We start from the raw sequence: 13,178 nt of genomic DNA, 5'->3' as shown, positions 1-13,178 counted from the left end.
AAATTCCAAGACTCAATAAATAAGTCAGAGTTAGTCACTAACATTGAAATTTTTGTCCATTTATATACATATATATATATCACTATTCATTTTGGTTAGTGTTGCTTTTTTAATTACCTTAACATGCTAATAAATAAATGCAGGTAAAATTAAACTGCTGAATGGTACCAAACATTTTTCAACAAACTGAATGACAAATTACTAGAAATGTTTAAACTTTTAAAGTTACATGAAAATAAGCAGATACTAAATACTATAGAAATTAACTTACTTTCCACTTACAAGAGTGTCCTCACACATTCAAAATCACAGAATCTTGGCAGATGGTTCAATTCACATAGACAATGCCCAGCTTGTTGAAGCTTGTTTCTGTTTGTGCAGATAGTCATGGCACAACACCACTGATATAATACAAAATTCTGTTTTACCACATGTAAGAAAGGAGTGTATTATCCAATGTAAACTTTTAGATAGGCTAGAATCATGATTTATCTGGGTGATAAAACACACACATTTAAACATGAGAATTTTCAGCTCAACACAAGTACTTGTTTATAAAAAGTTATTCTGCATTTTCAAAGATTTTGTTGCTCAAAATTATATTACAATGATCCATTGATTTACTCTGAATACGTAGATGAAGATCAAAGTTACAAAATAGTAGGTTATGCTCTAATTAATATATATTAAATAGAAAGTGTTATTTTTATATCTCACTTTCTGAACAAATGTAATACTTTTATTTACCTGAAAGAAAAATAAAGACACTAAAATATCACTACTTTTTTATCTTTAACCCACAAATCAATTTTAATACTTACACAAAAAAACACAGTACAAAATTTGTTCACAAGCACACATCGTTACTCAGTATTTTAAGTTTGGTATTAATTTTTTTTATTATACAATACTTAAAGGAAAATTACATACAAACAGAGGCTTTAAAGAAGTTTGATTTTATTTTGTTGTTGTTTAATAAATGTAACAACACTATCAACCTTATATATAACATTACTTGAAAACAACAGACAGCTGTCAGTTAGGTTTGCATTGAGCTGAGCCAATTTTCTATGACAGTTAGCTTTAGAAATCTCTATACAAGTCATACTTATTCACCAAGCTGATATCATATCTCTTACTGTACACAAATATTGACAAATTTGTTTACAAGGAATTTTCAAACATGAATTCAAATGTCATCAGTTTAACACTATGACTTGAAAAGTCAACTCTGAATATTTCAAATTTTTACACATTTTACTAGTAGGATAATATTATTTGTGAATATAGATGTCTGTCCACTACATTCAAATATGAATAAGAAAATAAAAAGTTAATTTGTGTTTCAATAATGTCTGTTGTATAATTTTTTTTAAATTCTGTTCAGAAACTAAATGTTTTGTTGAGTTCTAAGTATTTATGTGTCTGTAATTAAGCACAAATATACACAATCAGCTACCTCTGCTTTACCCACCATGTGTATCAGAACACAGAACCAAGTTTCTAGCATTAAAAGTCCACACACTGTGCTGCTGGTAGTGGTGTAAGAATTCTAAGAAATCTGTTAACAAGTGCAAAAACGTAGATAACTAATTCAAACTTTTAACAGAGGGGTGTTATAAAGTCATTCTGCTCTTAACAAGTGCATAAAAATGGATAACTGTTTGATAATGTGATAAGTACTCATAATACCAACACTGCTGTAAAATTATTGGAAGTTACACCTTTTATAGTAAGAAGGAATATTTTAAAAACAAGTACAACATTTCAATCTCTCATGCAATCATTCTCAAGAACAAAAGTTTTTATGACAAAGAAGGTTCCAGTAATTATATCCACACTAAACACCCTTAAAATGTGTTTAAATTTTATAATTGAGTGATTACTTACACATGTATATCAACAGAAACAAATTCAGATTTGTATACTTATAACAAATAAATAAAGTTAAAATGAAGCTACTGTCATAAAAGGTTTTGAAGATTTTAAAGGAGTTTTAGAAAAAGTACCTTTTTAGCAGCCAAATATTTGCTTTTGTGGTTAACTAAGAAATGTAAGTGAAGTGATACAACTCTAAATATTTTGGTACTTTCCACCAGTCAACTACAGTTCAGAAAGAAAGTATTGTAAAAATAATTTCTACCAGAGTAACTCTAACTGAAATTATCATCTTGAAAGGCACCTTAGAGCTGAATCAGTAAATGATCAGATCAGTCACACCCAGAATTCCCTGTTCTTTATTTTGTGGAAGCATGTTCCCTTTCAATATCAAAAATATCACAATTAATGTTTTGCATATTTTGAATCCTTAGCCTATATATTTTCAATGTCTTATCAAAACTCTGAGAACCACAGTAAACCCTTAAAAAGTATGAAAGCTAAAAGATTTTCTATTTAAATGCCCTATTTACATTCCATTTTCATGGCAGTGTGATCCACAATTGTTTTTATCCACTTTTGTTAACAATTTTACCCAGTTTGTCTGTAATTCCTCCTCATTATCAAAATGCAGATTTTCTTATTACTACTTCCTTTCAATGGACTGTATCAATGACCTTTTATTGATGAGTCAATCAAAAATGTTAAACTCTATCTGTTAAACAAAGAAAATACTTTTACTTATTCATGTAGTCTAACAAAAATGTTTATTACCCTTGTAATTCCTGAATATTTTAATTTGGACATGAAGCATGGTCCTCACAAATCAGAAACCAGGAAGTTTCATGGCAACAGATACACAAGAAACAAGCAACTTAAAAAGACAAGACTAATAAGCTTAGTAGCAGCACAAGAGAATCACTTGGTAGCAAAATGCTGTTTATACTCATAGTGTAAGTACCAGTTTTGAAGCTAACATCTAAACACGATTCCATGATGCAAGGTTCTTCTAAGAGAAAATCTAGACATTTGTATACTTTTGAAGGTACCGTAACAAAGAAAATATTACACAAGAAAATATTCACAGTGGTAATATGTTTGTTGATACGGACAATCTATCACAAGTAGCAAGGGAGTTTCGTCAGTGTTTCTGAGAGATTGGTTGGTTGGTTGATTTAGAGTTTTATAGCACAAAGCAGTTAGGCTATCTATGTCAAACATCCAGTAAAAGTTAAAAGAAAATTTAGTAAAATTCATAAAAGGAAATCAAGGTGAAACAAAATAATGTTTAAAAAACAATACATAAATAGCATAAAACCAAAGTTTACACCAAATCTACAACATTAAGAGAAATACTACAGTGATTCAAGTTGTAAAGGAGTTTCTGTAGCACAACTGTAATTATCATTACTCACCAGGAGGACAAAGAGGTAAGTACAAAACCACCTGAGGTTGGCCTTTTTTAGTCCTGTTCCGAATTATTTGACGTTGTGGCCATCTTCAAAAGGAAAGTAACCAGAGTTTTAAAAGAAGTGTAGCAAAATTATAGCCAGGATAACTAATGGGTAATTCAAACAGCAGCATTACTCACCTGAAGTTTGCCTTTCCAGTCCTGGTTTCAGGTTGTTTAATTTTACAGCCAGTTTCTAATTTCAAATCAAATTACATATACTGTGATTTTCATAAGGGGCCACATTAAAATGTTTAATGTATATATTAAAAAACTTAAATGGCATTAAAAGATCAATGAACTTTATTATCCATGAATGTTAATAAACTAGACATTAAATCATATTTATAATTAAAAGTTTTATACTATCTGATACAGAGATGCCAACTATTTCAAATGACTGAGTATAATGATTGTAGACAGAACCCTTCCACAGTTTCAGTCCTTTTAGATTTGCCAGAAACAAGACAATCTGGTGAACGAGGCCTCTTTTTTCCAACATGTGAACCATCGCATTGGTGTTTCTTTGCCACTTAGAAAATGATAAATACCCATCGACACGAGCTCTGATTGGCTGACAAGCACTGATGACATCACTATGGATTCCCCACGTACCCAGTAGGAGAAGCACTGCACTTAAACTATTGGTAGACGTCAGAGATACAAATATTTCTTTATTATTTCAAGCAAAACATAATTATTGCAAGTAGCCATTTGGACAATGTCTTTTACTTCTTATCAAAATTTATTTGTATTTTACTAGAAATTTTCTTTTCACCCCTTTCAAGTCCTGGGGAACAATTTATCACTTTATTGTATTGGCCAAAATAATATATAATAATTTGGGAGTTCAATAAGTTGTAATATTTGTCTGTATGAGCATATAGTTGTAATGTATACACCAAAATCGTAATGATTACGTTCAAATCATAATGGTTAGCAGCTCTGCTGATGTTCATGATTTAATTTGTCAGGTATGCAGTTTTGTGCTCAGAAGCAAACAAAGTAACTTTTATTACTTGGATAAATAAAATTACCAAAATAGAGAAAATTGTTATCTCTATTTGCAATTAGTTTATTATAATTGTGACAACTGATTAAGTCATAGTCTTGATTAAACTGCACAAAACTAATCAATGTAAATACTGCCTGAAGGTAACCAATTAAATTTTCCAGTTCTAAACAGTTCTCTCAGTTGTTTAGCATGCAAGTGGTACTACAATACATGTTACAATAATATGAAGAGGGAACTTCAAGTCATTTCTGTGTAGACCACAAATTATTTGTATACACAGGAAGGTTATATTAAATAAACAAACAATACTGTCATCACAAACTGAGACAAGTACCTTAATAATGCAATTTGTTCATACGTATGATGTAGCGTAGGTTTATCCATAGCTACTGAAAGTTTAAGAAATCATCTTAATTCTTAAACATAAAATAAAACAGTGAAAGACCATACTTATGATGCATGTACTGAGATGGTATGATTCACCATAAAACCCATTCTTAAATTTTGAAATCATAGAACATATTTTAATAAGCTAATTTTCTTTGCTCTTATAAGAAAAATAGTAAAGGTGTCACAAATTAGCCTTAATATTTGCAGAACAAGTGTCTAATCCTCCATAAAACAACTCTACTGTTGATCTTATCAGTGAAAACATTTTCCAAATAAATGTTCATTCATTAAACCTTTTAAAAACTTTCTCAAAAGCATCATTTTAGCATCATAGCTATCACTCTAGTGGGTCTCAAGTCTTTCCAAATACTTGAAATTGTTTGATTTTCATTTTTTTGAATTTATAAAACATTTTACACTAATAACTTTTGTTACGCAAACATGAATGTACAACCTGTTTCTGTCAGTATTTTTATCACAATTGTTAATATGTATTAGTGAAAACAAATACGTTTTATTGAAGTGAAATTTGTAAAATCAGAAGGAAGGACTCCATTAAAACGGCAAACCTAAACCTCTGACTAATTATACTTGTTTGTTAGAACCCAAAACATGTAGAAAGTTGTAAACTTGAGCACCCACACCTCTCTCTCTAATTTCTAATTCTATATCTATTGTATATTGTAGGGCTTCTTTGATTTTGTATTTTTTTCCAACTTAGCATCTGGAGTCTCCTATGATAACGTGTTTATGACATTTGTCGTATTTGAAAAACGTGCGAAGATAGTTTTTGTGTTCTTTGAATATAGTTTCCATTTTTCTGTTTGTTTCCCCAATATAGAAGTCATGGCAGTTGTTGCATTGTATTTTATAAATCATGTGTGTAGTTTTATGTGTAAAACATGTCCCACATTGTTTTCACATGTAGGAAGATGTGGGTTTGAGCACCTACGTCTCACTGTCCTAACTTCTATTTCTTATATGAGACTGGTGATTGGAGGTTGCAGTGTGGGTACTATTTCTTCAGTCACCTCAAAACCCTAGGGTACATATTATGATCCCACACTGTAGCTTGTACCCTGGGATATTTTCAGTCAATGCAGCATTTTTAAACTTAATTTGCTTTTCAATTATAACAAAATAATGCACATGTTATCTCTATGATTACTGATATTCCATTTCTGCCTTTACAAATGCATCATTAATGTAAGAAAAAGGTATAATTTGTATAATTGTCAAGGTTTCTCCATTTAGGCCTATACAGTTCCCTTGGAAGTATACAAACTAGCTTTTAATACATATAAATATCAAATGTCCCAAAATAAGACACTGATAAACTTAAAACAAATTATAATGGGTATTCTAATCAAATGATGTATACTTTATACCATACTCTTCTTCCAACTTAATTAAATTTTTATTCACTTCTGGAACTCTTCCAACTAATACAATAATTAAGTTTCGTGCAGAATGACACAAAAACATTAAAATGATGAACATCAACAGAGAATGCCTTGAAAAATTGCATAAACCTCACAAACAATATTATAAATAAGTAAGAAAATAAACACTTTATTAACATTGTAAAAACTTCTAAGTATCAAACATTATTATACTGTCAGTAAAAATATTTAGTATGAAATATTAAGCGATTTGTTGGACCTCAAGCAACTAACAAAATTAAAATAATAAAACATTAGAAAAATGGCCCTGTAAATATTGTATGCAATATATGTTATTCATTTACTCAAATTATTGTTAATATAGTATCATTCCCACTGATATTCTGAGCCAAACTAATTTAAATTCTCTTAAGTCTCACTCTAACTTCGTGGCCTGGCATGGCCAGGTGGTTGAGGCGTTTGACTCGAAATCTGAGGGTCGCGGTTTCGAATCCCTGTCGCACCAAACATGCTTGCCCTTTCAGCCGTGGGGAGTTATAAGATTACGATCAATCTCATTATTTGTTGGTAAAGAGAGGCCCAAGAGTTGGCGGAGAGTGGTGATGACGAGTTGCCTTCTCTCTTGTCTCACACTGCTAGAGTAGGGGCGATGAGCGTATAGACCTCGAGTAGCTTAGCGTGAAATTCAAAACAAACAAACTCTAAGTTATTACTTCGTTTTCCCCACTCGAACATAATAACACTATAGCACACACAAACAAAGAAATAGCCGAAGCTTTCAGAGATCAACTCCAAAATACATTTAAAACTCACACTGATCCAGACACGAATACGTATTTTACAATTAAGTCATAAATTACATAGTAAACAATAAACATCAATTTAAACCAATTTTTCCAGCAAACATAACTGATACAAATACAAGCTCCAATACAGATTATGCAAGCACATTACTAACACATGAAATATCCCTTCAGGAACTACTAGAAGCAATAAAAACACAAAAAACAAAGCACCAGGTGAAGATGAAATACAAGCTATCCTCCTACAAAAGGGCACTCCGAAATTGTTTGACCACCTAAATTCACTTTTTTAACCATTTCTCTATCCTCAGGATACATCCCAGTTTCTTGGAAGCTTGCAAATATATTAATGTTCCATAAGGAAGGAAAGCCAGCGAATAAACCTAATAGCTACCGACCAATCAGCCTGACCAGCTGTGTAGGCAAAATTCTTGAAAGAATAATCAGTAATAGACTCTCCACATTCTTGGAGATAACATCAAAATTGCCAAAAGAACAAAATGGATTCAGAAAATTAAGACAAATGACAGACCACCTAATCAGATTAACAGAAACCATAATAGATAGCTTCAACAAAAAAGAATGTACAGTCGCTTGCTTCCTCGATATCGAGAAAGCATTTGACACAGTTTGGCACGATGGTCAAAGGTTCCGAATGAATGAAATGGAACTACCGCGAGGAATTATTCGCTGGTTATCTAACTTTTTGGAAAACAGAAAATGTAGAGTAAATGTTGAAGGAACTTGTTCCAAATACTTTACTCCACAAACTGGTGTCCCTCAGGGAGGGGTGGTTAGCCCTATACTCTTCATCATGTATGTAAACAATACGCCAATGAGGGATCCAAATCATGGATTCTCTTCACAGTTCACAGATGATGTGGCAGTCTGGAAAAGTGCCGCAACACCCACGATAGCAGCCACGAACATACAACCACAACTAAATAGAATAAGTGAATACTGTCAAAAATATAGAATCAAAATAAACACAGCAAAAACACAACTCGTAGTCTTTACGAAATCGACCAAACACAAAAAACAACAGCCAGAACTATATATGAACGGCACTTTACTCCAGACTGCCCCAACAGCAAAATTTTTAGGTCTGACCTATGATTCAAAACTAACTTGGATCAATCATGTCAACGAAATTAAAAACAAAATTTGGCGAAGAACTAATTATACTAGGAGTCTAACTGGTAAAAACAGTGGAGCATCTACAGATAACATACTAAAAATCTATAAAACATATATCAGACCCGTAATAGACTATGCAGCTCCAGCATGGATAACTGTAAGCAATAAAATAATTAAAATTAAACTACAAACAATCTAAAACACACTCCTCACAACAGCATACAGAGTTCCAAGAACAATATCATCTCAATTCATTCACAAATACTCGAACATACCAACCATACCAGATAAACTCCTACATATTACAATAATGTACTTTAATAAGAATTGGATGAAAAACGAATTAATGTGCGAACTACACCGGTACCTCATACATAATGAAGCTAGTTCTAAACATCTCTCCCCAGTTAATTTGTATTTCAAATATAAAAATAAATAATAATAATAATAATAATAAATAAAATATATATATAAATATATATATATAAAGTTAAAATAATAATAACAAAAAAATTATTCTTAGTTTACTTATTTATCTGATAAAAAAAATGCCACCAGCAAACTTGACATTCTGCTAATAGAATAAAACTGTATACGAGCCAAACTACATGGACATTGTTCTGAAAAGGACCAAATAAAAATTTAGTTCACAGCCAAAAATATTAGTACAGGCAGGAGGAAGAGGTTGTAGAGATCCTGACCCTCCAGGGTATGAATTTGTATTACCCAAATACCGACGACATTCTTACTTCGTTTTATCACATTGTTACAACTTCCTTCGCGCTTTATTACAAATCCCTTAAAATATGTACTTAAAATCATGATTAAATCTAAGTCTGGATACAAGAGGCCTACATATACATAACATGTTGGTTTGTCACTTCAGTTTCCAGATAGCTAAATTTGGCTCGAAATCGAATTGGGCATCCAATTTCATTCAGTGTCATAATCTATTTTTTTATTCAAAGTTTAGGTATCAAATATGTCCGCTTGATGAAGATGGTCTTGTAAGCGCAGATTAATAATATATTATTGTGGTGATACATAAAAAATTTAATTAACAGGAATCAAATTATCAACGCTAACTACAAACTTCAATGACGATACTCACAAATTATATCCTAACTCAAGCACGCCGTCATATATTCACAACTTTCACCTTTGAATTGGTTTCGCCAATCACAGTCAAGTAGCGTTTCTGACGACTCTACATACATTACATTTTAAAGAAGTATAAACAAAATTAATAAATGTGTTTTTTAATAAACCTATTTAAAACTTAACTGATTTGAAAAACAATTAATAAAAGATTAAATAAATTTTTTATCATTTTCAAACTGTGATAAGTACACGTACATACACATAAAATTGCACATTTTTTTCTGACAAAGTTACTTTCAAAGTTTGGTTTGTTTCAGAATTTTTCATGCAAAGCTAATCAAATAAGTTCCTATGCATAGCCGCCAGTATATGTGAAATGATTTGTTATTTTGATACTTTGTTTTGTTTCTGAATTTCGCGCAAAGCTACACTAACGGTATTTGCGCTAGCCGTCCCTAATTTAACAGTGTAACACCAGAAGGAAGTCAGCTAGTCATCACCACCCACCGCCAAATCTTTGGTTACTCTTTTACCAACGAATAGTGGGATTGGTTGGGACATTATAACGCCCCACGGCTGATAGGACGAGCATGTTTGGTGTGACGAGGATTCAAACCCGCGACTCTCGAATTACGAGTCGAACGCTTTAGCCGGGCCGTTTGAAATGATAGGCTACAGTTTGTTTATTTAATTTCTTAATTTCGTGCAAATCTACGTGAGTACTATTTGCGCTTGCCTTCCTTAGTGTCTTGTTTTGTGTTGATTGGTCAAGAAATGAGGAAACATGGAAGGAAAATTTATTCAATGATAGTTATTATTTCACTCGACAATAATATTTGTAAATGTTTAAGTATTATTGGCTGTTGTCGTTTATTGATAAAACAATGCATGACGTAACAATAATTAAAAGTAATGCTTAGATACGGAAAGACGAACACATTTACGAAATATGGTAACTACATGACAAGTCAGTGAACGTTAGCAAATAAAATAATAGGAATCTGGGAAATAAGAATCTCAAGTGAAATAAGTTGCTATAGCTTGATATTTTGCCATGTTTCCTGAAGGAATAAAACAATACGTTTGAGTATCAATGGAATCAGACACAGGATTCCAGTTGAAAAGCTCTCCAAGTGTGAAGTAGACAGTTCCCTTACCACTCCAGTACGTCAACGACCTTGGAATCTGCCTAAAGATAAGAAATATCAGCTTCAAGGAGGTGGGACCATGTTCTATTTCTTTATTCATTATATAAAGACAAAACATTTCATTGTTCCTGGAGACGATGGGAATATTAACACATTCCTGCAAGGAATTAAATACTATGAAACTGAACTAGCAGAAGTTCTTGTTTCACAAAACCTCGCTCTTCATCAATTTCAAAAAGATCGTGAGGATGATTTCATCAGCTGCATTGATGAAACGTTAGTCTTTCAAACGGAATTTACTGATCGTGGATATTTAATGACGATTCACGGCTCAAAGAAAAATTTGATGGAAACTTTACCAAAAGTGAAACCAAAGGCTGACAAACAATTTATAAATCTTGGATGGAAGGTGTCCATGTATTTTAAAAAGTATTACAAGTTTGTAAAGGCATTATATAATTGCATTCTGTTTCAGTCTGTGTCAAAACTAGGATACACTATCACGTGTTCTTCTGAGTGGCGCAATAGATCAACTGAAAATCTCACAACCCAATTGTTACTTTACAGACAACGCATCATTTGGGAAAAACAACCAAAGCCAAAAACGACTAAAATTAGAAATTCAGTTCACCGTATTTTTAAGAGATTGAAATTTTGGAAAACATAAGAAGTTTTTTTAATTTTAATTTAAATTAAACTTAATAGTTACCAGTTTCAAATTTACGTGTACTATTATTATTAGAATTAATAGTTTTTGCTGATGTCTTTTGAGAACAGTACAATCTCCATGATTGCTTCCTTGAAGTTCATAGCTCTACGTTAAAAATTGATATTGATGTTAAAATTACTAATTGAATAAACGTTTAAAGAAGAAATAAAATAATGAAAAATTTATGTAATTTAAATAAAAAAACAGTTTCGTAATTCTGCTATTCCTCATTCTTTATAGATGTAAAGTCTTTTTTGTGTTTGTAGCTCAAATAAAAATTATTTTGAAAAGACACACGCGTGTGTGTTTTCTTATAACAAAGCCACATCGGCTATCTCCTGTGTCCATCGAGAGGAATCGAGCACCTTATTTTAGTGTTGTAAATCTATAGACTTACTGCTGTCTCAGTTGGAAATTACTGTTAAATTTCCGAATAAAAGATTTTTCGAAAGTTTTTTCCTGAAAGTGTTATGTATAAACAAATATTCAAAGAGCAATAAACAAGCTGAAGAACCTACATTACGATATCTTACACAAGCGATTTATATTAATTCATTCTATTTTTTTTTTAAATGTATATTTTGTACATATTATAAAATCGAAGTTTTGAGATACGATATGTCGCTGAACACGATTTGTATCTTCAGCTATGGGGTAATTTTAGAGTGGAATCAATCCTTTTATTTGATAGGTGAGTAGATAGGTGAAGACGGATTTCATTCCTTTTGGTCAGCAGCTCTAAATTAGATGTGAATATATCTGAACCTTAATAGTCTCTGATACCAGGATCATCAAGGAAGATATTCGTAAGAAGGATCTTCAAAGAAAATCGTGACACAAACATAAGGCTTACTTACTTCATTTAAAGTTGGAATAACACGATTTGGGGTGAACTGGCGTGTATTTTAGTATGGTTTATATTTCGTTTTAATGATTATATTTCACAAATGACGGGTAAAGGGAAACTGTATTTGAACATTTGAAAACTTACAACTTTTCTTACCCTCTCATCACTGACTGACCATTCAGAAAAGACTTTGAGAAAAATTTATCGTAATCTAGAATATTTGTCAAAATAAGTAAAGTTAACAACGCTAAAATCAGGAGTTCGATTCCCCTCGGTGGGCTCAGCAGATAGCCCCATGTGGCTTTGCTATAAGAAAACACACACAAGTAAAGATAAATTACCTCTGATGAGCAAACAGTGTGCTTTAGTGGAAAGTTTACTGTGAGATCTCATGTGGTGTCCTTTAAACGTCAAATTACCAAGCTTCTTATGTATATTATTCACAACAGATGAGACCTATATATTTCAATTTATTTAATATTTCCTATTTTTATCTGTTACACCAGAAATGTAGGATAAAATGACTCATTCTCTAGTGTTAAATGCTAAGAAAATTGAAGTAACAATTAGTGGGTGTAATTTTAACACTTACATATATATATATATATCTTACTTCTTGTGTCTTGTGTGCTTTGGATCGTATAACCATTGAAGTGATGATTCAGAAAAAGTTGTTGGATATATTACTTTAAAAGCCAATATGGACTTCACCGAAACATCTATGGATTATAAGAAGAAAACATTAGTATTCAGAATCACTTAAAATATTAATGACATGAAAATTCACATTCTTTTCACGAATTACGTCGAGATAATAGTAGCAAGTAGAAATTTACGGAAATGGTTTACCTTCCTTGAGAATAATACTTTGAACGACGTTTGGTTCCATTTCTATGCATTTTATCAGGTTGAGATATATTGTTATTTGTGGTTGACATCCTTGATTAGTAGTTTAATGTGGCTTTTAAGGATGCAACCGCAGCATTAGATTATCGTTCTTAATCAGAATATTTAAAAAAAAACAGAAAAAGAAAAACAAAAACGCTCACAGCAGATTTTAGTGGGGGTTTGGACTGAGCGACAGGTGTAGGTAAAATGTTTTGGGCAAACGTGGCATGGCCCGAAAATGGTCGAAGGGTCGTTCAGCTCATCAGTCGGGTTATTTCAGGGCTTAGGCCACAACAGCTTTGTTCGGGAACAGAGTTTATGCTCGACAACCGAGACATTTTTTCTCAAACAATATGTTCGAAAACCGAATAGTTCAGGAAGGGAGTCATTCAAGAACCGAGATACCACT

General features: G+C 32.0%; 1 protein-coding gene across 1 annotated transcript in view; it reads right to left on the bottom strand.

Annotated features, from left to right (window-relative positions):
* Nucleotides 1-253: 253 nt before the first annotated feature.
* Nucleotides 254-13,178, bottom strand: part of LOC143243070 (uncharacterized) — a 698,461-nt gene continuing 685,536 nt past the window's right edge. The window contains exon 4 of the transcript XR_013023841.1: nucleotides 254-401. The gene's annotated coding sequence lies outside the window, so the exon portion shown is untranslated. The remainder of the gene's footprint in view (nucleotides 402-13,178) is intronic.

Source organism: Tachypleus tridentatus, unplaced genomic scaffold (genome assembly GCF_004210375.1).
Source record: "Tachypleus tridentatus isolate NWPU-2018 unplaced genomic scaffold, ASM421037v1 Hic_cluster_2, whole genome shotgun sequence".
Classification (NCBI taxonomy): domain Eukaryota; kingdom Metazoa; phylum Arthropoda; class Merostomata; order Xiphosura; family Limulidae; genus Tachypleus; species Tachypleus tridentatus.
The sequence above is the reverse complement of the archived record's forward strand: the minus strand, read 5'-3'. Positions and strand labels throughout refer to the sequence as shown.